This window comes from Temnothorax americanus, unplaced genomic scaffold, assembly GCF_048541705.1.
Source record: "Temnothorax americanus isolate GAGA-0224 unplaced genomic scaffold, ASM4854170v1 Scaffold68, whole genome shotgun sequence".
Taxonomy (NCBI): domain Eukaryota; kingdom Metazoa; phylum Arthropoda; class Insecta; order Hymenoptera; family Formicidae; genus Temnothorax; species Temnothorax americanus.
In genome coordinates this window covers 139,317-165,740 of record NW_027509790.1, presented here as the reverse complement: position 1 = coordinate 165,740, position 26,424 = coordinate 139,317, and the positions used below count along the sequence as shown (strand labels likewise).

General features: G+C 39.0%; 1 protein-coding gene and 1 long non-coding RNA gene across 3 annotated transcripts in view; one reads left to right on the top strand and one right to left on the bottom strand.

The window, feature by feature from the left end:
• The window catches only part of LOC143905852 (opioid-binding protein/cell adhesion molecule homolog), a 225,127-nt gene that overhangs the window by 118,590 nt on the left and 80,113 nt on the right, over window positions 1-26,424 (bottom strand). The gene's annotated exons all lie outside the window — the stretch shown is intronic.
• Window positions 2,273-26,424, top strand: part of LOC143905853 (uncharacterized) — a 154,059-nt gene continuing 129,907 nt past the window's right edge. Inside the window, exons 1-2 of one of the 2 annotated variants that reach the window (XR_013259346.1) lie at window positions 2,273-2,372; window positions 2,445-3,363. This is a non-coding gene — a long non-coding RNA (uncharacterized LOC143905853). Of the gene's footprint in view, window positions 2,373-2,438; window positions 3,364-26,424 lie in introns of both variants that reach the window. The other variant, XR_013259347.1, reaches the window with a different exon arrangement.

Sequence of the window (26,424 nt, the reverse complement as noted above, 5' to 3'; positions counted from 1 at the left end):
GTCGGGCTCGGTCGACACGGTCGTCCTAACCTCAATGGACGTGAGACGTTCTTCTTGCTGTGCGAGCTTTTCGAAAATTTTCTCGAGTACCTGGTTGGTAGGAGGTGACCGCGGATGGCTCGAGGAACCGCTAGATGTCCGACTGGATGCTCGAGTGGGTGATCTGCTTCTGGTTCTCTCGCGGGCGTGACGGCGGGCGTGCCGTTCCGTCTCGCGAGATTTACGGCGTGATTTTCGGTCTCGCTTGCGAGAGCGACGGGACCGAGAACGCTGTCCGTCTCCAGACAAGCGATCTCTCGACTTACTTCTAGCCATCGATGAAGAATAACACCGAAATTATCTAGAAAACACCAGCTAGCGTGTTGTCGTTGCGAGCAACAGAAACACAATGGAGGAGACGGCGCCACGCCGGGGCGCTACGGCGCAGCGCCTCGGGCCTGCCGCGCCACCTGAGCGCGGGGCCTTCGATTTAGTGAATCTCTGAACACTGTTGTCAGAAGACGTGCACAGAGCACGACTACCATGTTATTCATCCGGACGAGACCCCCGGCATAATTTAACACGATCGTATACGCTACACAATAAACGTGCCTTTCTTTCCTGGATGAGTGACCATTTAATATTCTTAATTGTATCATCGAGAAAAAAGAAACGTTTTCTCATGAATATATGCTCGATATTTAATTTCTCAGCTAAAAGAAATTAGTCAAATCGAAATCGATTTGATGTCGATGCGCCAATGAATTTAATATCGAATATTGGTTAAAATTTTTGTCATCTTCGATCTCTCGGCATAATTATTTTTATATTAATTGCGCAATTATGCATATTTCTATAAGATTTCTTTTCTGTCTTTCGGTCAGTTCTACATATATCGAATTGATGCGCAAAATCGAAAAGCAAATAACAATAAAAATCTAATAGAAGTATTCACAATTGTTCAATTAACATAAAAATAATTAGATTAAAGATGAACAAAAATATCAATCAGCATTGCATACGATTGCATTCGATAACTACCATTCATCGACGCTTCGATGTCAAATTGACGTCGATTCGACTAATTATTTCAGGGCACGTACCTATCACGGAACTTTTCGAAATAGATATCGATCAAATTTTTTAGATTTCTGTAGTGTTTTCTAGAGAAAACACGAAAATAATTTCGATCGGATTCCGGAAAAGTTCCGTAATACTTAAGTATACGTGCTTTGGCTGGAGATCGAAAACACCTCGGCGATCGAGGAAACGGGAGAAGCGCGGTGCGATTCGTTCTCGACTTTGCCTCCCGACGCAGTAATAAAGCATATTATGTAATGTATCTTTCCCCGCCAGCGAACGATCGAGACGTACCTACCGAGAAACGGGCCGCTGTGAAAAAAACAAAGCGGACGGTTCGCGGACGATTCTCGGAATTCCTGGCGATCGGAGTGGGGGAGCGCGTGACGTAAAATACAGTGCTGTGTCGCGCCTCTTGCCTCTCGCTCTTCGAGAACGAGAACAAGTCGATCGCGCGCGTCGCGCGTCGCTCCATTAACTATTATTGTACTCCGGCTTCTTGTGAGAACAAATTTACGCACGTACTTACATACGTATTCGTGCGTCCATTCTGAGCACGCGGTATCAAGTATCAATCGGCTCGCGCCTCCCGATCGACGAGGACATCGTTTTGATTGTAGAAGATCGCGTTTCGATGAACGTTACCGCACGCGTCGCGCCTTGCCGTCGAAAGTCGAGAATGTCGAGATTTTTTTTTTGTCGAGAAGTTTGCCGAGTAAGTATGTATCCGGCGGGCTTGTGAGCGACTCGCGTCCCTGGCGAGCGACGCGCGAATCCCTTCAGAGATACTTTCTCGCGTTTTCTCGCCGCGTTCTGCCGTCGCGCGACGTTAAGCGCGGAGAATACACAGGAGACAAGCTTACCAAGAGTAATACCTTACCTTACTCGGAAAACGGATTTTCTCCGGTTGTGTCACGTTTCCACGCGAGGTTTGCTTAAATTTATGTTCCATCGGACGAAGAGACGGACGCGCGACTGATTGTGACGATTGTGGCCGATTAATCGATTCGTTCTGAACTGTTTGATTTTTTATAGTCGCCAGCGAAGCTCCGAGCTCCGAGCTTCTTCGCTTCGCGACTTGGCGAGTGAAGCCATACGCCTCCGCTGATCGCCGAACGTTTCCATTGGCTGATTGGCTCCCTGACGACTCGCGCGTGAACCCCGTCGCGAGTGAAACCATACGCCTCCGCTATATACATTCGCACAACGCACAACGTACGCGGACCAGTTCGGACGTGTTTCGCGTGAAGACACGGACGACACGTTCAAACGTGTTCGGACGTGTTCCACCCGAACGAAAAACCTTTTTTGAAGTATTGCGACTGATACTGTCTGCATAGCAATTGCCAATTAGACCTTGCCACTCAACATTATACCAGACTTAGTAATCAAACAGGGGAAAAAGCTGGCCGTATTGTCCTCGGTTAGAGGCAGGAGCCAACGAGATTAAAGAAGAAGAAGCCTCCGCTATATAGTCGCCGAACGGCTCTGCCGTCGCGTGGTCGCGAGTGAATTTCAGGCGAGACAAGTGTTGCGTGACGATTATTTGGACAAGTGTCGCGACTGCGTTGAAGCTAAGTGTCTCACGAAGAACCGCGACGACGTCTAAAATCAGTACGCGATCGGTATCGCGCGGTTCAGCTTCGCCGAGCTTCGTCGGGTGAATCTGGGTATCGTTACGTTTGCGCGTCTCCGCGCTGGTCAAAATGGCGATCATCGTGCGAGTTTCGGGCGATCGAGATGATTATTGTTGCCGCGATTATTGCCACCGGGAGTAAACACCTCGCGAAAGACGAGGTGATTCGATCGAGGCGCTAATCCATTTCGTAGCGACGGGCTCTTCGTCGAGTTTCCGTACATCAGTTCTTTGACGGTTCTGTCGCTGTACCTCTGTACGGCTCCATTAGTCATAGATGGTTCATTGACACGATCGACGTGTCTATATCCTTAAATTATTCCTTCAAGGCGATCGCGTCTTTTCGTCGTCATTACGCGTGCGTGAATTTCGGGAGTGCCGTGAAATATCGGTCGCAAGTAACCGCGCGATTGCGCCGTGTTTGAACGTGACTGCCGCCGCGAGTGCTAGTGAAATAGTATAACGATATACTAAATATCTAGTCGTCGGGTGTCAATGTCGAGTAAAAACGTCGGACGATTGCTGCGCGAGTGTGAGTGCCGCCAACCCCGTGGATCAATCGATCATTCGATCGAAATGGAAAACGGGGCCTTTGACAAAAGACGGCATTTTCCGGCAGGAAGCAGGGAGCGACGCGAGCGGGACGACGCCGCGACGCCCGACGGCCGGTGAGTCCAAAATCACGATAATTGTAATTAATTGAATCCTATACTTGGTCCAGTCACAGCGACTCGATGTGCGATATTCTTTATATTTTTTTTATATTAATAACAATGCCGCTCATTTATGAATATAGGTATATTAGAAATCGCTCGTCAGTTTGTGTCAATATGATGAAATTATTTTAAAAATACACTCTAAGAAATAAGTGTTTGATTTATAAGTTGTTTTTCCTTGTAGACTACTTTTCATCATTTATAAGTAACTGACTATCAAACACCTGTAAGACAGCATGTTTGAGAATAAGACGTTTTTCATATTACAGTCCTCTTAATGCTTAGAGGAATTATAATAATACTTTAAAACGAATATTTACCCAACAAAAAAAATTATTTATTTCAAAATTTTATTATTTTTTAACTAAATTTGTTTCTTATATAAGATGCAGTCTATGATTATAAATATTTTTTTGTATTTGAAAAAACACTTAAGTACCTTGGTGGGATTCGAACTCGGGACCTCTGGATCGTGAGCTAACTGCCTTACGTGGTAGACCATTTCTTAATTTAATGTTAATGTATCACAAGTGTTATACATAGTCTACATGTCATAACCAGCGCAAATATATAATTTTTGCAAAAATTATCTTGGGTGAATGTCAGAAACCAGTGCCGGCTCATTACGAAATTCTGGTGTTCGTAAATATATTTATAAAAAAAGTATATTTATAAAGTATTTTTTTAATAAAACAAACAAGTATAAGCAAACGGATGTATAAGTATGAGTATTTTCAAAATTCTGTTTACTTAAAACTTTAATAAAACTACTTTCTTCAAAAGTGTTCTGAGGGAATCGACCACCAATATCGTCACTGTGAGCATTAGGCTAGCTGCTGCGTCATTTGTATTTCTTTTAAGACTAAAAGTGTTTGATTTCAAATCAGCTTCAAAAATGTTTGAAAAGAGAAAACTGTCTTATTTTTACAAAAACGTTTGACTGATCACCGAAGTAAGTTGCATATAAACGTCTTACTACATTTAATGCTTTAGTATTATCAAACATTTGAAGAACTTTGTGCAATGAAGAAAAATCACTGAGTATAGCGCTGTTTGAATATCAAACACATTATGATGACTGATGTCTGAAAATCAGTCACTTTCTGTAGAAAAATGTTTGAAATTCAAACATGTCTTACTTTGGATTTTTTTACGTATACTTAAAATGCACGATGCATTTTCTACGTAATGTTTCACGATCTCTTTATGTTATGTAAAAATGTTTGAAATGTTAGAAATACCGATACCTACGATCTTTCTTGCTGCAAAAAAAAAATACGTAGTCTTCTTTTCCACGAAATAAGACCTTATTTAACTGCAAATTATAATAATAATAATGCCGCTCCTTTATGAATACACACCAAAAATCGTTTGTCAGCAATATGACGAGATTATTTTAAAAATACGTGCTTAAGGCACGATGCATTTTCTACGTAATTTTTCACGATCTTTTTATGTCACTTTATTTATGTGAAAATGTCTGAAATGTCAGAAATATCGATACTGCGTCTTTCTCGTTACAAAAAGAATACGTAATCTTCCTTTCCGCGAAATGAGAATTTACTTAACTGGTAGATTGGGGAAAATCATTAATATTAATCACATTAATACAGATCGTTGACGTAAGCGTGGGGTCCGATCCAATTAACAGCTACGATGTAAACATTAATTGACTGTCTGTATTGTGGTTACAATATACAATCCGTTTATGAGTAACAAATTAAACAATTAATGCTATTAATAAATGCTAATACGTCATGATTATCATTTATTTAATAATAGTAGGTTTTGGATAACACTGTAATTATGCGGAATTTCCCATGTACTGTGTACGATTTAAAGTTAAGACCGTATACGTGTGCATAATTTTGCAAGTAAAATATTTCTTGAAAGATCGAGGAAAATTATATTTAACCTTTTAATTCACGGGTTTTTTTTGCAACACAAAATGGCAAGAAAAATTATTTTTTATCTTTCAAAATTAATAATTTAATATATATAATATTATATATTAATAAAAAATAACTTCACTTTTAAAAACAAAAAAGCAAAAGATCAGGTTAAAAAGAATATTTAAAAAATTAATGTGCACTTTTTTATAATAATGCACTCATCGAGACACTCATCAAATATTGCACGTCCTTTTATACATTGTTGATAATTGATAACAGAGTAAACATTCCTGACGTGCCGTTCGTCCGGCATACTTATACTCAACACAGAGATGTACAGATAACTTTATTAGTATAATTATTTTTCATACTCAAGTTAACACGAGTGCGTGCACCACGGTAATATAAAATAAAGCCGAGAATAAAGCACTGCCTGAGTATAACTCGGGCTTTCAAAAATTCCGCCAGTAACGCTTAATTAACGACATTCTTTAATTATATATATTTAATTCTTGTATCTTTGATATAAGATAATATTTAATTCTTATGATTATTCTTCTCGATATAAGAATTAAATAACAATATTGCTACATTAATTAAGCAATATCTCATTCAACGATATTCAACAATTATCTCTTAACGTTAAACTTTATCCAAGTTTTTTCTTGATTATCTCCACGATGTCTTTTTGCTATTGAATACGATTAGAGGAAACGGTAGAAGGCTTTTAATTCATTCACTTAAAAGGTGCGAATTAGAGACGGCGTAAAGATTTATTCATTGAGATCGAGTAAAGCCCGCACGTGCATTTTACGGTTAATTACGCCGGAATTCGCGAAACTTTGCGCACGTCTCTAGAATTAATTTGCATCGGTGGAAGGGGGGAGAGAGAGGTTTAAAAAGAGACACGCGAATAGTTTTAGATTCCGTGAAAGGTCGGCCGGCAATCGTCGAGCGTTAACGACAGGAGAGTATAGTCGCGCGCTGCTGCTGCTGCTGCGATTCAAAGAACGGAGCACAAGCGGCCGGCGTGATACGCGAAATCGACGAGCACACGCTCTCTCGGACTCGGGGATCGTTTCATTATTCAGCGGGCCCGCATGCAGTAAGTAACACGCGTCTTTCCCGGAATTCACGTGCGAGCGAAGCAGGCGGAGCAGCAGGCCCGGTCCGTGTACGTGCTCGCTTTTTTTCTTCTCCCTCCACGTAACTTCATTATGTATAAGGGTGGCGGTCAAATTGTTCTCTCGCGACTCTCCACACTCTCCACGCAGATTGCTTCTCGATTAGAAATTTCCTACGATCTCGTCGTGTGTTTTAGATTTTTTTCTGATGCAAAGTTTTTCACACATACGTAATACAAGAGCTTTTAATATTACATTTAATTGTGCATCGAGAGACAATAGATTCAGTTTTCTCTCTTCTCTCTCTCTTTCCACCTTTCTCCCTGCACTTCTACCTTCCTGATAAAATTTGTCAGTGATTTGAAAAATTCCGAGCATAGCAATTTTCGATACAAAAATTTCACGAATTCGGAATTCGGATATTCGGTATCATCAATAGAACGCCATTTTCGTCGTTCCACGGCGGCTATTTCTAAACGGCAAGCGAGGCAAAATTTACCGTAAAGTGGTGCTCTTGAACGCGATACTGTATTATGGACAGTGTCGGACAGTGTTGTCCCATGGTCCAGCAGCGATCTTTTCATCATCGTGTCGGGAGCCCGACCGCCGCGCCGTTGCTTTGCATTTTTTTCCCTCCACATCGATGCTTTTCATTTATCGCATGGCCATTGTCATGATATAACTCCATTACATAAGCAAATAGCCATTAGGTTATATCATCCAGGCTGATGCAACAAACAAACTTCACAGTATTGAACAGTTAGTACAGAGTTAAAGAGCTAAAGCCATTGTAAAAAAAATTAATTAATATCATCATCATACTATTATATAAAACCCGACTATGTTTGTCTGTCCGTCCGTCCGTCTGTCCGCAAACTACTCATTCGTTAGTGGACCGAATTTTTATCAAGGGTACATGAAATAGGGGTAGAATTTCCCGGGGAGTGCCATAAAGTGTATAGTTTATTGCTACCGATTTTCTGGAAACCGATTTTTTTAATTTTTTGGGAAATAATCGACCGAATCTCAAAGAATTATATATGAAAACAGGGGTAGAATTTTCCGACGAGTGCTATATAGTGTATAATTTTTCGTTACCGATCTTTTTGGAAGCCGGTATTAGAAATTTTTCCAATTTTTCGGAAATTAATTGGACCGAATTTTTACCAAAAATATGTAATATGAAACAGGGGTAGAATTTCCCGGGAAGTGCCATGATGTGTATAGTTTTTCGTTACCGATTTTCTGGAAACCGGTTTTTCTAATTTTTTCAAATTTTTTGGAAAATAACTGACCGAATCTTAAAGAATTACACATGAAACAGGGGTAGAATTTTCCGACGAGTGCTATAAAATGTATAATTTTTCGTTACCGATTTTTTTGGAAACCGGTTCCGAATGACTGAATCTCAAAAAATTGTACATAAAGTAGGGGTTGAATTTTCCGGGAAGTGCTATAAAATATATAATTTTTTGTTACCAATTTTTTTAGAAACCGGTATCAAAAGTTTGACGAATTTTTTGGAAAATAATTAATCGAATTTTAAAGAATTGTTTATAAAATTGGTAAAATTTCCCGGGAAGTGCTATAAACTGTATATTTTTCCGTTACCGATTTTTTTGGGAACCGGTATCTTTTTGGAAATTGGTTTAATTGAAAGTAGTATTTTTCAATTTACAGCATTTTAGAGAGAAAGAGAGAAAGAGAGAGAGAGAGAGAGAGAGAGAGAGAGAGAAAGGGGGGGATGGCTTTGTCTATGTTAAATGATTTAAGAATAGTTGCAGCAATCTGGTTAAGAATTTTATACTAGACTGCGAAGCGATTGCTTGGGATAGCAAAAAGAAATAAATCTTACTGTTAAATATTCAATACAAAAGGTAATAATTGTAACATGTAATAATTTTTGTTAGTGTGTATTTTGTAAAAAATATCTATATATGTATAAAAATGAATGTATGTATGTATGTGTTTGTCCGCTATGCAAATCTACAGTTTTCAAATTAGAACAATCAAATTTGGTATACTATCTCATAATACTCTAACTTAAAGTAGTAAACGTAGAGAGTTTTGAGAAGGGGTTTGAGCTCGGGGACAAAGGGCCCCCATACAAAATTGTTTAAAAATGGTCCCTTTTTCAAAAAAAATTATTTTTGGGGGGAAATATTACTATTCGGGGAAAGAAGGAAAAGCTTTTGAGCCCGCGCGAAGCGGCACAAAGCTAGTCGTACATACAACGCGATCGTTAAATGAATGAACGATGTTTTGCAGTAATGAGTGTACCGTGAACTTCATTTCAGCTGTGCATGTTTGATACTATATAATTTTGATACATTATAATTATTCGTTGAGATATTCTGGAAAAATTATGCATTCGTAAATGTATTGACAATATCATGGGCAAATAAAATTAGAAATAGTAATCTTTGCGGGGTAATAAATTTTTAATATATAATACTTATTTAACGATATATTAATCGTTGGTAGTTTTATCGTTAAATAACTATACATTAGAAATTTATTATCCTGCAGATTTCTATTTCTGATTTTATCTGCTTATATGATGTAGTCAATACTTTTACGGCTAACTTTTGGTAGTATTTCACATTCTTGTCGCAATTATTATTAGAATGGCGTTATTGTTATTACTTAATTACGATGTAGTTTTGGTGAGTTGAAATGAGCCGGTTTTGAATCTTTTGCACGTAATTGCTCATTGTTAACTTAAATGAGTAGTCTTTCAAAAAAGTAGAGACTAATTTGCATTATACGAGTTAGGCCAAACGACGGAACGTACACTTCGCAAATTATCTGACTGCGCTTTTTAACACGCGGTAACGAATAATCGATAAGACACATTTGTAAATCCAGTACAGTTGCGCGATGAGTATCTTTACATGCAACGAAAGCGACTACTTTTGCATACTAATTCGTCAATTTTTTTCGTCGTAAATTTTATGATTAACAAGAGAAATTAAATACTATCACCATAAATCCAAGTGTGTTATTTTTACAGATTTAAGTGTGTAAAATCGTGGTAGTCACTTTTTACACATTTGTACGCGTGTTATTTTTACACATTTTTCAAAAAAATAACACGTACAAATATATAAAAAATGACTACACGATTTTGCACACTTTAATGTGTGGGAATGGCACATTTGGATTTGCAGTGATCGTGCAGATCGTACACGCAGTTACAAAATTAAGCAATATAATTTAATAAATTGAAAATTTAGAATGCTGCTTTGCTTTTGCTTTGTTTCACAGTTCTCGGATACAAGACACAAACAACAGTAAATTAAAATATCGCGATTGTCATCACCGTAAAAGAGAGTTATATTACTGTACGTTTTTAATTAAAGAGAAAGCGTAAGCCACACATAGCACAAGTCGACGCGTTTTTCACATTTTCTGGTGTCTCCTAATGAATAATTCCGCCGGAGAATTTTGGCCTCCGTGTTATCTACGCAAACGTCACTTATAAAAAAAAATCCCTTCTATTTTTCATAGAGAGATCGCATCCCTACAACGTAACGTTGCCGTATAGTTTTTTTACGAAGTTGTGCGTAATATATTTAAGGGTGTTATTTAAATGCTCAGTTAAACTTATTTTAGCTCAGTAAATGTTTTTTCTGCTCAAGTTATATTTTCTATAGTGCTCAGTTAAATCGAATTATTTATCAGTAGAATAATTAAACTTTATAGCAATTTATATGTATCCGCAAGGCCAATTGTTATTTTTTTGATAGGTTAAACATTTAATATTTCTTGACAAAAAATCATATTTTGCTCAGATATTTTTTAAAAAAGTAACAAATTACAATAAATAGTCAACATCGTGTCATATTATTGAATAATTATAACGCTGCTTTTGCTCGAGCAGGACGACTACGTTTTCGCTTTTGACTCAATGGTATAGCCTTTGCTTCATCCGGTGCGATCACGAACCTCATACGAAGTAAAATACCAAGAATGTGTTGACACATATAAAGCTTAAAAAAATCGCTGCAATCACATTTTCTTTGGAGCCAATTGTGTTTCGTGAAAGGAATCGAAAAAGTCACATTGTCTTTGACTTAAATTCGTCAAAGGTGTTCCATTCCTCATCTGGTCCAATTATATTAATTTTTGGGTCTGCTGGAATTGTATACAATGTGCGTCCTCTATTTTCGCTGACTGCCATATGAAAATCCGTCTTCGCCCAAGCATGAGCCGTAGTCCATTGTTCCAATGTAATATTTCAGGACTATTATAAACCTCCACTTTACCATTGAAATACGCTAAAATAATTTGTAAATGCGGTGCTCACTTTTTCCCATTTCGCAACAAACAATTCGGCAGTTTTGTTGAAAATTTCAGTGCTTTGACTCAATTGAAGTCGATCGAGATCGTGTAATAGTTGTTTTTGATCTTTGGTTGTGCGAATGTCATATTTGGTTAGGTTATCAACAACTGCCACTTACAGTATATGCAGTTTGCTTCTTGGTTATCTTCGAACGATTTGTAAAGCGGTGGAATTGACATTTTAAATTAACCAAGAAAGAATGCTATACGAGGGAGAAGCATGTCAGCAACCAACGAGTGACAAAGGCACACTGATCACGATCGACGTTAAATGTTCTATTATTATATCATATGCCCCGGTTAAATTATCCGTGTCTTTCTGTAAGTTAATTGTATTGTTATTTTGTTTTATGAAGAACATTCGTTGGATAATAAAATCGCGCGGTCGACCAAACTTATTATTGCATTCAGTTCTTATTTTTTCGAGTAACTAGAGTAATAATAAACGTAACTATTGGGCAAATAACAATGCAAATCAGATTTATTAACTGTGCATTATTTCCATAACAAAATAAATTTATTTATTTTGCATTTGCATTTTCCAACTTAGCATTATCATTAAAATCTATTGAGGATTGATTTTATTTTTATTTAATATTTTTTAATTAACTGAGCAAAATAAAAAAAATAACTGAGCATTTTATATTATTCTTATATTTAATTCATTATATATATATACTAGCTTTTTTGCCCGCGCGAATATAAAATTTTTAACCAGATTGCTGCAAATATTCTTAAATCATTTAACATAGACAAAGCCATCCCCCTCTCTCCTTCTCTCTCTCTCTCTTTCTCTCCTTCTCCCTCTCCCTCTTCTTCTCCCTTTCCCTCTCCTTCTTCCTTTCCCTCTTCTTTTCCCTCTCCCTCTCCCTCTTCCTCTCTCTCTCCCTCTCCCTCTCTTCCTCTCCCTCTTTCTCTCTCTTTTCCACTCTTTCTCCCTCTCCCTTTACCTTTCTCTCTCTTTCTCTCTTTTTCTCTCTAAAATGCTGTAAATTGAAAAATACTACTTTCAATTAAACCGATTTCCAAAAAGATACCGGTTCCCAAAAAATTGGTAACAAAAAAATATACAGTTTATAGCACTTCTCGGGAAATTTTACCCGTTTTATATACAATTTTTTAAAATTTGATTATTTCCTGAAAAAATCGTCAAACTTTTGATACTGGTTTCCAAAAAAATCGGTAACAAAAAATTATATATTTTATAGCACTTCCCGGAAAATTCAACCCCTACTTTATGTACAATTTTTTGAGATTCGGTTATTCGGAACCGGTTTCCAAAAAGATCGGTAACAAAAAATAGTACACTTTATAGCACTCCCCGGGAAATTCTACCCCTACTTCATATAAATACAATTCTTTGAGATTCAATCAATTATTTCCCGAAAAATTAGAAACATAAAAAAAACCGGTTTTCAGAAAGATTGGTAACAAAAACTATACACATCATGGCGTTCCCCGTAAAATTCTACCCTTACTTCATATACAATTCTTTAAGATTCGGTCAATTAATTCCCGAAAAATTGAAAAAATTTCCGTGTCAGTTTCCAAAAAGATCGGTAACAAAAAATTATACATTTTATAGCACTCGTCGGAAAATTCTACCACTGTTTCATATATAATTCTTTGAGATTCGGTCGATTATTTCCCAAAAAATTAAAAAAATTAAAAAAATCGGTTTCTTCAGAAAATCGGTAGCAAAAAACTATACACTTTATGGCACTCCCCGGGAAATTCTACCCCTATTTCATGTTGCCTTGGTAAAAATTTGGTCCACTAACGAATAAGTAGTTCGCGGACAGACGGACGGACGGACGGACGGACAGACAAACAGTCGGGTTTTATATAATAGTATGATGATATATATATCGAATATATATATATATATATAAATGGAGATGAGTTGAATTGCGAACTATGGTGGATAAGCCAGAATTATACAGTAGTTAGCGAATTATTTATTAAATAATGTTTACGGTACAATTTGCGCTTTCAAGATAAGCAGATGCGGCGGCGAGGATAAGTTAGAAATTAACCTGCGTCAGTGCTTGCGATTTACGTAAAGCGCGCGCTCTCTGTATGCGCGTTTTGTTCGCTTTGAGGAATGAACTTGGCTGAAGTTGATTGCACATGAAGTGGCGGAGAAGTTTTTAAGTCGCGTGAGATTTCGTGCAAACCTTCCGGAGTCGAATTACCGTTTCCTCGGGACGGATTGGAGAAGTGCATTAGTTCGACTAGCGTGTCTCGGTTTATCGGTTATCGACTTACGCGCATCGTGGATCAATATGTGAAGTCGTAAATTACCGTTCGGTGGACTCGCGCTCATATCTTCTACTCTGTCAAAAAACCCGAGATTTCTGCAAAATAAAGTTCTAAGAAGATTTAAGAGATGGAAAATAAGACGGTCATTTATTTAGTCACGTTGTAAGATTTAATAATGTATGTAGAAAAGTTAGTAACGTATAATTGAAATTATTTAAAAAAAGGAGTAATATTTTAATTACACTTTCGAGCACTTAAAATAATTTTCGAATGATTTTAAGAATTCCAGGTAATTTGATATTCTTACGCTGATTTTATGGTTATTTCAATTTTTCGGGCATTAAACGGGCCACCACGTCGCGGCAGCGGGATATTTCGGAAAGTTTCCTGACTGCGTAAACGAGAGGGAAGTTATTAATCTCTAGGGCAGGACGGTGCGGAAGCGATGTCTCTTAGTTTGCGCCGCGTTAATGTGCCCGGCCGGAAAAAGAGAGATCAGGGAGAAATAAAGCTGGGCATGGGAAATTCATACATTTCGTGCTCTTGTATCCGACCACTTTTCCGCCGTGCCTCTTCTTTCCTTTTTCAACCGCGTGTCTTTCTTTCCGTCGTCTCTGTCGATTTTTCTCGCTTCCTTTTTGTCGCTATACTCTTTCTTTTCTCGCTCCATTCTCTCCTCGAATCGATAAAGGCTTCAATTTACAGGAATACTTTTACCTCCTTACAATTACATGCCCGATGTAATATCGCAGATAAATCCTTCCAAAGAAGAGATCGCGCGTTTTTCTTAGACCGTGTTATTAAAGACGACGTAACGTAAATTTGAATTAGTAAAACCGTGCGGAACGTTCGTGCATCTTTGAAAGCGCGAGAATTTCAAACGTAATTTTTAATGGCTTTGACGATTACTCGCTTGCGTATATATCTGTGTATAATTAGATGAGATTATTTCATTTATGTGAAATGCATTCACCGGTTTGTCATGTCTGGCCAAGATCACATTGCCTATTATCATACGAGTGGCATTGATTTTATAATTAATTAGTCACCGTGTCCTGTGAACGCAAGTGATCACCCGGGGTAAGGTTTGACTAATCGTCCAATCAATTAATATAATGACAGCAGTCGATACGAAGTCCCCCGGGTGGGATATTCGTTCGCGTGTCCCTCGGCGTGTACATTAGCGATTTGCGTTTAACTAGTTTCAAAGCACGTGCAAGATAGTGTATACAGCTATGATTAAGCGCGCAACGTATACAAAGGCCGTCGTACACGGTTGATAAAGGACCTAATGCTCCTGCAAAGTGTACGTGATAGACATCCGGCGTATGATAACAAAATTAATAACGGTTTTTTGATGCTCGTTACGCCGCGAAGGATTTTTGTCGGGTGCAACAAATTACTCGGGACTTACACATACGAGCGTGTTTTATCCGATGCAAATTTGCTCTCCCGGCTGCATTAACTGCATCGTGAAAAAAACATTGAGATGTCTCTAACTAGATTGGACTGGGTTTTATGATAACACGTTTTATTTTATTATTCGTACGTGTCGTGGCTCCGCTGCGAGCCGCAGCGTCGCCGTGGAACTTTTTAAACGTGAATTAACAGTCTGCTGGCACCCCGGCGTGTCACGGGAATAAGAATAACAAAAATCTAGATCTGCTCTTGTTCTCTCTCTCTCACTCTCTTGCTTTTCTCTTTAGCGAGGCAGGCAGGCGAACGGGATGAAAAACTTGGCGCCGGCTTTGACCATTAAGTCCTTTCCAGTACCGAGGAAGAATACTTTGGCATACCTGTGACCCACTCTTCGCCAAAGTCGTTGGAAAAGTTTCTCGCCAAGCGGGATTCCTTATAATTCACTGATTTTACTCGTTCGAAAGTGTTTTTTTTCGGGGCGCGATCGTTATCACATAATCAAAGGGACCCTCGTTTGCCCTCGTGGCAGCCGCAATTTAAATAACCACCTTGTATCGAATTCAATATAGTATATACGAACGCGTGTATACGCTCTTTGAAGTCGAAAAGTCGCGACGTAATCGCCGCGTATGTTACGTGTGCGCACGGTGAAACAAACGAGTTTGATCACGTAAACATGCGGGCGCCTTTGACGTCCATTCCCATCCCAGAAGTTTTCTCGCCGTCGCGAGCACGTACATTACGCGTCTCTCGCAAGCGATCGTATCAATGCAAGCTCGATGTAACTTTGTGAATTTGCCTCGTGTTTTTCATTAGCGCCTGAGGGCAGTTTTTGAGTGAACGAACTTTTGAAATTACAGCTCAGTGTATTGTTAATTTTTCGCGCGTATGTAAAGTATGGAGACAGGTAAGTACAGAGAGAGAGAGAGAGAGAGAGAGATATTTGTAAAACACTCGGAGTTTTACATCGTCAACGAACGAGAAGTTTGTTATTTAAGACGAACTGATAACTAACTCAGTCGGAAAATTCCTGAGCGCGGTTAAAATACTCGAATAATTTTTGTTGGATTTATCTGAGACTTTAATTTCCGTTTAATTAATAATTCAATTTTTTTAATAGCAATTTCGACCGGTTTCACTGATACGTTTGAAAGTGTCGAGATTTGTTCTATACCACTTCCGTCCCTCCACTCGAGCCCACGCACGCGATCCCTCTTGTTACAGCAGACTTTCGCAACAGAATGTTGGTATTTGTTTTAATTAATTTGCTGTGTCATACGGCCGTGTGCGGGCGAACAGTTGGGCGAAACGAAAATCCTGCATGCGTGTCGAGAAGCGTGCGTTTGATACGTGTGTTAATCGAGCCGCTGCCGTTACCAGCCAAACGGCTGGTAAAAAGAGATCGGTCGCAGCTACATCGCGTAGCAAATTTAATTTTTTTCGCCTGTTAGCCGCCCTTTGGTTTATTTTACGCTATACCGATATCTACGTGCGTTGTTTGTTACACACAAATGTTAGGTATAGCCGCGCGATACATCGTGTTTGGTCTATTGCGTTTCCAGTATGTCGCATCGCATTGCGTGGTGACGCAACGGTGTCCGTCGGAAAATGATTTAAAAAATGCCCGGGTCATGCATTTTTTTTCGTGGCCTGTATATTGTTCCGTACACGACAAATGTGCATGTACGTACATGTATTATACATACGTATACATATATTGGCCTATACATGTACATATACATATACGAGTGACCCGCTCTATGCGACCGACTATAGATGGGATTTTCAGTATATCAACGCGTTTTTAGCTATCTATAAGATCCGGTTTCTCTCGTCTATTTTTCATGGCGTCAGGCGTGACCTGAAAAGGGAGAGTACTGACCTATGCATTTGGTTTCGCGAAAGTAACGGATAAACGTTTCAAGCACTGCGTTTACACATTTCAAAAATCAAAAGTTCGCTATAGTGGCCGAGAAAATGCGTTAAATAATAAAGTAATAAAATCATTTCCATTGATTTTCGTCTTCATCGCACTTTCAATTACATCCCATACGTGGCAAGATTTATTTGATCCGTCTTGCGTAATGCGAAAACGATACAGGATACATTCGCGTACTTATAGTGGATCGCTGTCAGATTTTGGAGAGACGATTGTCGACGTAGCGTGAAAAAGTGTGCGTCGCGCCCGTTACCACACGATCGATATATATACATAGTACCGCCCAAGTTTCGATGGAAACGGAAGTACAGATAGCCTGCCTCTTTACGGAAATGAAGCAATCGCCGAGAGCCGGCGCGCGCGCGGCGGTCTTATTGCCTTTCCCAGACTGTCGTATAACGCCGGGATGCCATTGACGCCTTCTCCATCGCGCGAAATAAGCTCGAACTTTCAACTGGGAATAGAAATTTATGCGCCAGAACGGAGGCACATAAACCTCTCGGTCGACCAATAAAAACTGCGTATCTGGTCACGGTATATTTCAGGAAAAAGTAGCGAGGCGAGCAAGGCATCGTGAGAGATGACGCCATTGCAGGAACTCGCACATATTTTACCGAACGGATTGATTTAACGTATTTGCATCGGTCTAACGACGATACTGGTTTTTCAATTAACAAACGTCGATTATTTCGCAAAAGGGAGAAAGTTCGTCGCTACCGTTTTTTCCCATTAAACTGGATTCGCCGGCGATTTGCGTGCACAAACAAGGGATCACCATTCGCCGTTCGTATTCGCTGAAACGAGGTCACGGGTCTCTCACTCTCTCTCTTTTTCTTTCTCTTTCTTTGTCCTTTTGCTCCCTTCCTTCTATTTCTCTCTCTTTCTCTCTTTCTCTCCATTTCGCTCTTTTGCCATTTATTTGTAGACTATGTAAGGAACCAGGCGCACAAATAACTTCATCTCGGGAATTAATGAATAGACGAAGAGAGAATCGAGCCAGATGCCGTAGATAGGTCACGTAACGGGGATAAAATTTTTCTTCTTTTCCTCGATTGATGAAGAAAATCTCTGCGATTTTCACGACAACATTGTTCGACGAATCGGACACTATGACATGTAATACATTCACCGCATTGCTACGAGCGTTTCTTTTAATTCTTTTTTTCTCTTTCGTTTTTTACTCGTCGCGTCGGCCATCGGCCATGACGGGGATGAAAGAAGAGCGAAAGAGGATGGTCACCGACCGAGAATGTGGGGAGATAAAGAGGAAACTTTCGAAGCACTTGAAACACTTGGCGCTTTGGAATTCACTGATCTCCACGCGACGAGGTAAATCTGTCGACTAAAGAATCTTTCATCCCTCCGTTATTCTCCACTTTCTGTCCGACCGGAGTTTAATCAAGATTTACCTCGAGTAACTGACGATCTCGCGTACGGTTAAGAGAGAATAATACCCGTTTCCACTCTTTTTCACATTGTGTATATATATTTGGGCGAAACTTCCGAAAACGTCCATGCTCAGATTTAGATAAAACTTTGTGAATAGGTTCCTTTTAAATAGAAAACACATATACTAAAAGGATTTTTTGCGACTCCAAAGTTTAGCAATTTTTTTAACATTTTTAACTTACTGCCTCTGCACATACATTTTCTACGCGAAACAAACCAAAACAGCTCTCAAGTAATGTAAACAACCATAAAATCATACACAAAGTACAAATATATTAGTTTATATACAAAACAAATAAAAACATCATTGGTGAAACTTCCTCTGTCAGGTGAGAAGTAGAGGTGAAATACCACCTCTACTTAAACGAGCTTGTAAAGCGCGCCACGAACCTATGTGGCACCTCGTTTCGCGTGGACAGTGTATGCGTGGAGGCAGTAGGTTTCGCCCCCCTGCGGGGGGCTCCACTTTTTTCGGTAAAGCAGAGTATACAGCAGAGTATATAAACTAATATATTTGTACTTTGTGTATGATTTTATAGTTGTTTACATTACTTGAGAGCTGTTTTGGTTTGTTTCGCGTGGAAAATGTGTGTGTGCGGAGACAGTAAGTTAAAAATGTTAAAAAAGCTGCTAAACTTTGGAGTCGCAAAAAATCCTTTTGGTACATGTGTTTTCTATCTAAAAGGAACTTATTCACAAAGTTTCACCTAAATCTGAGCATGGACGTTTTCGGAAGTACAGCCTATATTTGTTACTTTTTTGTTACTTTAAACTTACAAATGTATTGTGTTTTTATTTTTTACTTTTTACTATCTCTCTCTCTCTCTCTGGAACTGAGATTTTTTATATATAAGTAAATTTTACATTTTTCTAAATTTGCAAAGAATTGTAAATCACATAAATAAAGTCTAAATTGTGTGCAATTTTTATTTAATTATTGCACATATTTTTTATGGCTTTATTTTCAGAATATTAATTTTTGTGAGCGTTATTATTACCATTTTTATTATTCAGTGACGCGGAAAATGAAAAGCGTCCGTTTATATGAGACTTATAGCAGGAGCAATTTCGTTTATTAGGTTAATCAACAATTTAACTTTTTTAATTTAATTTCCTGTGCTGATGTGTTGAAAGCAATACTTGCCGCGGCTGTGCAAAATAACTTCCAATTTCGATTGTGGGATAAGAGTATGATCGAATTTAATAATGGCAATGGAGGCAATCCGTGAATTATGATGCATCGATTTACAAAGTGAAAATACATATATTTTGCGATTCCAAAAGTTGAATTATCAAGCTTTGTTAGGATTTTTTCCCGTTGTAACAATTTTACAACAATTTCACAAATATGTTAGAGATAGAAAAAGAACGAAGAACTTTTTATATTTAAAGGAAACAATAATTTGTTTGGTATATATGTTTCGTTTGTAAATAATCCAAATTTTATTTTTAATCAATAATCCAATACATTTCATTAACGAACTTTTATTTTTGTCTTGGTTATACACTTAATAGATCAATAAAAAATAGGAAAAACTTGATATTAAATTATAATTTTGCTAAAGGCGAAGCGTTTGTCTGGCAAGTCTAATATAAAATAGGATCTGTCTTGAACAACATTCTCAATAAAAACAGATTTATCTAGTTTAGCACGTGAACCATTTATCCATCGTGTTCGCCGGCTATTGCTAGACGTATGTACATACGTCTGGACACATTTAATCGATTGTCACTTTAGGGAAGTTGCACTATGTATATGTGTCGATTAAATGTCACCTGGATATATACCTGGCGTGTGAATGTGATCGCGCCATCTCTGAATGTTATACGTTGAAGACGATTTTAGAGAGCTTTTCTCGCGGAGTGTCGCTGCTACTGATGCGTTGCATCGTAAAGACAGCCGTATAATGTTTATCCAGTGGACACAATGGGCCATATTCCGCGTCGCGCGTGTTTACCGCTAAATGCGCGGCTATTTTCTTCTAAGTTTTAGTGCCACATTTGGAAACGTCCGGAGGGTCGATCGTAAATAAAAACTCAGACTCAGGTGAGAGCGTTCACGGCTCGGCAATCCGCAAATGCTTCGCGTCACAACGATGAAATATCTCGCGCCTTATGTGCCTGCGAAAATTTCCCGAATGTATTACGAGCCGTATAAAATTTACCTCTGGTCGATAAAGTGAATCTGAACGTTGAAATTTCGATATAACCTTCGGCTGCCCCTCGGTGAACTGAAACGCGCAATTTGTCAGATTTAGTTACTATCAATTACTCGTGCAATTAGTTTCCCTACAATAATCCAATGATAAGTCGTTCCTTCATTTATTAAATCTTAAAATTATAAACTTGCTATACACAGCTGTCGTATACAATCAATCATTCCAACACCATTCTTAATAACAATATCTTCTATGCGCGTTGAAGGTTCAAGAGCCTTTTTCGATCATTGATTGGCGATATTTACAAGTTGGGATGAATTTGCAAAAATGCCTAAGGAAACAAGGGAAAACGCGAGAAGATAGGGAGCTAGAAAGAAGCGAGTTCGAGATAGAGATAGAGGGAAAGAGGGAGGGAGGGAGGGAGGGAGGGAGAGAGAGAGAGAGAGAGAGAGAGAGAGAGAGAGAGAGAGAGAGAGAGAGAGAGAGAGAGAGAGAGAGAGAGAGAAAGGGGAAGGAGTTGCATTAGTTAATTAGATTGGGCAGGAGGCGTGACGTCGTAATTATTGCAACGTGGCTTTAGCTACCATGCTTGCCTGCCTGCCTACCTGCCTGCCTGCCAACCTTCCCTCTTGCCTACAGGTCTGCCTGCCTGCCTGCCTGCCTGCCACGACAAAGTTATTAATTGCTTCCTACCATTCTAGCAACGTTTCGCGCGAGACAAACCCTCGACCCCAACTCCGCGAGCGCGAAGCGTTTGTTCGACGCTCCATCCTCTCCCTCCCGTTAGTTTCAACATCCACCTACACCTACACGCTCGTGTAATCGCTATCGCTATTCGTCATTGCGCGCGCTCTCTCGCTAGCGAACGGTATTCTTCCAACGGACAGCTTGCCGCTGCCTCGTCGTTGCTTAATGGTAACGCATGACTGGAGCTCGCCCGAATTGTCGGCGCAGTTTTTAAACCCACAATCTATCCGCCTGAATCTTTCGCTTTGATATTTTTCCAGTGTATCTGTTTTAACGTGCACGTTTCACTTGCACGATAAATCTGAGGGAAATTTTTATATCACAATTTTCACAGAGACTCGCAGTTAATTCCGAGCATATTTTCCTTCAAATCGCTCTACTTCCAACAGACTGAAAAATATAAAAATATCGTAGTCCGAGACGTTATGCAATTTGTTCGAGATGAGCGAAAGATTAAAATGAGACAGTTTGTTACGCAATCGTATTAATTTATCGCGTTTATTCCGCGCAAGTGCGTTCTACTTTCACGCGGCGAGTTCGCGAGAAACGCACTTTCGGACGGCGCAATAAAAAAACGTCGAAACTAAAGTGCATATGGTATCTTAACTTCCGCGTATTATACAGCGAACTCGCCAAAAGTTGCCTTATCAATCATAACGCGGCAGAAACTTATAGAAAACGCCGCGCGCGCGTCTGCATCGTGATTTATAATCTTCGATAACTTTTGCGTAAAAACGGAAGGCGCCGCGCGCATGAGAAGCCCAACTTCGTTGTACGCGCTTCTAGAAGATGTAGTCCGTTTTTTTCCTTTGTGTCTTTTTTTGTTTTGTTCTTTTTTTTTCGTAACGCCCACGGTTAAGGCAGACGCCAGACCACCTGCAGGATCGGAGATAAAGTGATAACGTTGATGGGCGAGAGCTCGGCGATCCCGCCACCGAGTGCATCGCCGATCCGAAGGTAATTTTAACCGTCAACTGCAGCCAGCAACGTGCCGGTATCGCCATTAAAGCGCAATTTTCAGCAGCCAGGTAAAAAGACGTGGAGCTTTTTGTGACGTCGCCGTCAGGTGTGCACTCAGGTAAGTGGATAAGGATGACGTCGCGGAAAGGTAAAAGCGCGGATCCGGCGTGTAGATATTACAACGTGTATTTTTTGCGGGATTATTTTTTTTCACATAGAGAAAAAAATGACCTCGCCCTTCTAGTCTTGGATGCAATTTTGTCTGGTGCGTTTCGGATTATTAATGACGTCGATTAGCCGTTCAATTAAGTTCTAAAGAATAATACATGTTATAGTTCTGTTTAATAATTAACCATATTGTTTATACAAACATCAGTGATAATATTGCGGTTTGCGCCCATTATGAATGCTGTGGAAATAATTCAGTAATTTAATGCTTTATGTGAAACAGTGTTCAAATGATCATTGCATAGTTAAACGATGTAATTTTACAATAAATTGATAAATATGCGAATATATTTCGCACATTTTGCAAATGTATATATCTACAGGGTGTTTTGTTTTAAGTGATACAGTCGATTATCTTGAAAATAAAACATTTTCGAGAAAAATTGATTTTACCATTATTTGTTTCCCTCGAAACTCTACAACTTTTATATGAAACATTTTTCCCGGAAATGTTTTATTTTCAAGATAATTGATTTTTTCAAGATACATGACCGTAATGACGTATACTATTATAGCTATATGAGCAAGAATAATCATGTCGTTCAATTCGATGGATTCATCCTGATCGATCGACCTGTGAGCCATGTAAATTGAAAAACAGCACCGACATACATGCGCAACGAGCCACGAGTAAAATAGAATACTCCATTTTTTACACGGTTCGATCTCGGCGCGGCATGGGGGTGGCATTCCAATCAACAAAAGGACAGTTTCGAAACAATTCGCTCTCTTTTTTTTGTCGTTCAATTTTTGCCGGACTTCGCCGTTTCCATCGCGACGCGACGCGCCGCGCGCTCCAGCTTGTTGGCGGGAACCAGAGGCGCGGGACACGTTGCAATCGTACGTGACGTTGGGCCGATTGGCACTTACGCGAGTACCTCGATTGAGTGTCTCCGTTCGCGCGGAGATCGCGCGCACGAACAGAAAAACGACTCGCCAGACGTATAACGCAACGAAAACCAATATCCACCGCGATATCCGCGCGTGTACACGCGCTATGAATCCAATCCCGTGTAAATTCGCGACTGAGTAGAGCATCATTCCACGGTTCGGGTCTCTGTGACAAAGAGCCGCTACATGCAAAACTGCCGCTAAAATCCCGCTAGGCGGACCAACTATATATGTACAATCTGCCGTGGATGATCTGGATAATTGATGTAGAATTATTTTCCAAAAATTTTCGGACATATACAATTTGAAAACCGGAACTACGCTGTTGATCGTTAAATCCTTTCAAATAAATATTGAATAACATGCGTACAGTAATTTCCCATTATGATATTGTATTAAAATAGACGACATGCTTCTCTATCTCTCTTTCTCGAATTGAAGGCTTTCATATGCATGTTCCGTCAGAAAAAATTCAATATTTATTGCAATTTCTCTCTCTTTTTCTTTCTTTCTTATGCATGACGAATTATTGCACGTCGAACAATATTTCACATAAGGGCTGCGCACGTTCTTCGTTGCGAATAAAATGATATTTCACTCGAGAAGCTTGTCGGAGCGACTATTCGCAGTGATTGTATCGCTATTTAAATCCTAGTTAAGGGGATCCTAAAGCCGTCTGTAATACCGGCTTTTTTCTTAGCACTAATCTTTTAATTGGCTTTATAGAAATGCAAAATTCTTGTCTAGAATTAAAGTACGCATCAAAATCTAGGTCATGGTGGTCGACGTTATATCGAAAACGAGAAAAAATTAATATTTTTGTTAATTTTTGTTATACGTGACGACAATATTTGCTTTGTACAAAAATTCCACAATAAATATCCACAAAATTAGACCAGCATGACCTAGGGACAACATTTAAGAACAATATCGTGCAATTAGATGAGAAAGCCTAGAAAAAAAGATTAGTTTAAATAAACTTTTATATGTGCAAAAGCACATTCAGGTTGACATTGCGTGTAGCGAGAGATGGCGCAGCACGCGAAACAAGGACAGATGCCTCTCGTTAGACAAGGACAGACATAGATATATGACATAGAAAACAGGATTAGAAATGTTGACATTACCGACGTCGAGGAAGTTGCCTTCACTTTAGGATCCCCTTAAGAATCGAGCGAAATTCAATATGCCGTAATCTCGCACGCGTCGTTTCTCGGCGCATCTATAATCTAATTTCGTATCATTGCGCGGAATCAGGAGCATTCTTTGGCATTTGAAGTCGCGAATTACTAAAAGGCTGCATTGACTATATCCGCGGAAAATTAAATTACTCACCGTGAATAGCAACAATCGATGACTATATTCGCCCATTGATTGGATTATTCATTCAGAACGATGTAGAGTTTATTATAGGTTTATGTATCAACAGCTAAATATTAATAATTTGTAAATAGACAAATTGGATATAATTTACGCTTCTTTTTAGTATCATTGATTTGTACGTGGAAGATAAAATTTGCATAATCAGATTTTGTTTCCATCACATGTCTAATTATCCTATATTAATTAGGTATATATATATTTCAATCACGTTACAGTAAACATAATAGACATATCAAATATATATATATATATATATATATATGTAGGTCTGGAAGTATGTTCCGGGACTTTTATTTTTGATATCGGTATATTCCGGGACATTTGGCAGTTTCCAGGACTGTCCTGGAAAAAATTGATGTCCTACGGCATTTTTCGGGACAGTTTTTTTGAATCTGATTACATATATATGCGTTATATTCCAGGACTGTACATTTCAAAAAACGTAAACAGTCCCGGAACATACCTCTGGACCTACATATATATATATATATAACATTAAACTGCTTTCTCAAATTAGTCTCGAAATAGAAGTCAAACAATATACACTTGGATTGGAAGCTTGATAAAGCAGACTTCTAAAGTATAAAGAGTTTCAATAAAAAATTTAAAAAGTAAACTTCTAAGACGTTTTACAAACTTGTTTTACAATTTTGAAAATTTGTATTCATATCTCTTTCTTCGCAAGCAACGAATGCAGTTCTAGGACGATATAGCATATCGCGTTTGACAATCGAGGATAGCGGGACAATTTTCAAATGGCGGCACGCGCCGCGCACGCGGCACACGTCCTATTTCACGTTTGACACCGGCATCGTCACGCGTCTCTTCGTGTAATTGCAATGCAACGCGGCGGGACGCGGGGGTGAAATGCAGAAGAAGAGAACTGCCGCGACCGAATAGTGATTTACTGCGCGCGGGGGAGCGTAGCCAAATATCGGTACTGATGCGTGGGAAAACTGGATTTACGCTCTCTAACGGAAGCCGTAAATAAACACACCGCTCGAAGTGTGTGGACATACGTATATGTATACGTGTCTACGTCGCGATATAAAATGGTGGATAAATAGAGGAAATCGGTCGATCATCGATTCCGAGACAATAGCGAGCGCGCACGAATTATCGTATAAAAGTTCCTGTTTCGGACCGATAGAGATTCTATTTTTATATCTGTCGAATAAAGCGGTTTAAAGAATTATTAGCTTCTGTAAAAACAGCGGTTAATGACGTTTATTCAATAACATATGTGATTGACGAGAGAAAAGATATACTATAAATACACCACGCTCATACGTGCGATAGAGATATTCTGTTGCAAACTTAAACATTCTGTTACAAATGAACATCTCCATTTACACAGTCTACCTATCGATCATAGCGTTATTAATATTTTAGCACATTTTTCGATGTTTGTACCTGAACAGATTAAGCACTTAGGAATCTATTGATAGTAAGATCTATTGATATCGCTGCTTATCGCTATTTTCCTGATCAAAGATGAATACTTAATAGCGTATATTCCCATGCCACGAATCTGATGAAATTTAGACGTTTGAGTTTTATCAGTTTAATGAGAAGAGTACGTTTAATGTCAACGTGAGATGAAAATTTTACAGCCATATTCAAGTCTAAATACACGCGGGGGAATATGAAACAATGGTTCGTCTATGTTCCCAGCTAAATGTAAATGTCTGATTTTAATATTATGTTGACATATATATATAATGCAATCTTCACATCAAATTTATAAAAACCATTGTAAAGATATAAATGGCTCTTGTATAAGTGGTAAGGCGCAATGGTGAAATGTTTCATGCATCTTTTCAGTAACAAATCTTTATTATCATGAAAGACTAAAAACGTATAGAAAAAACAAATTTGGCGGGTAATCTTATCAACTTTCACGCTGGCGCGGAAATGCAACCGCACTGCAAAAGTCAAGCAACGCGCCGAAAAAACCCTAACAATAAGCGCTAGCGTGACAACTTGATTTAACTCTTTCGTTGAGAGACGCGGTAGACGGGTAGAGGTCTTTTCGCGAGAAACATGATTTATTGACGCAATTCGGGGCACAATTGTGAATCGCCAGCGGCAAGCTGTCGACTCTCGGTGGTTGCGACGCTGTGAATCGATGTTGAAACCGGTCGGTCGGTCAGTCGGACGAGCGAATGTCATAAAAAGTTACCAAACATCGTGTGGTCATGATTCGCGTTAAAGGC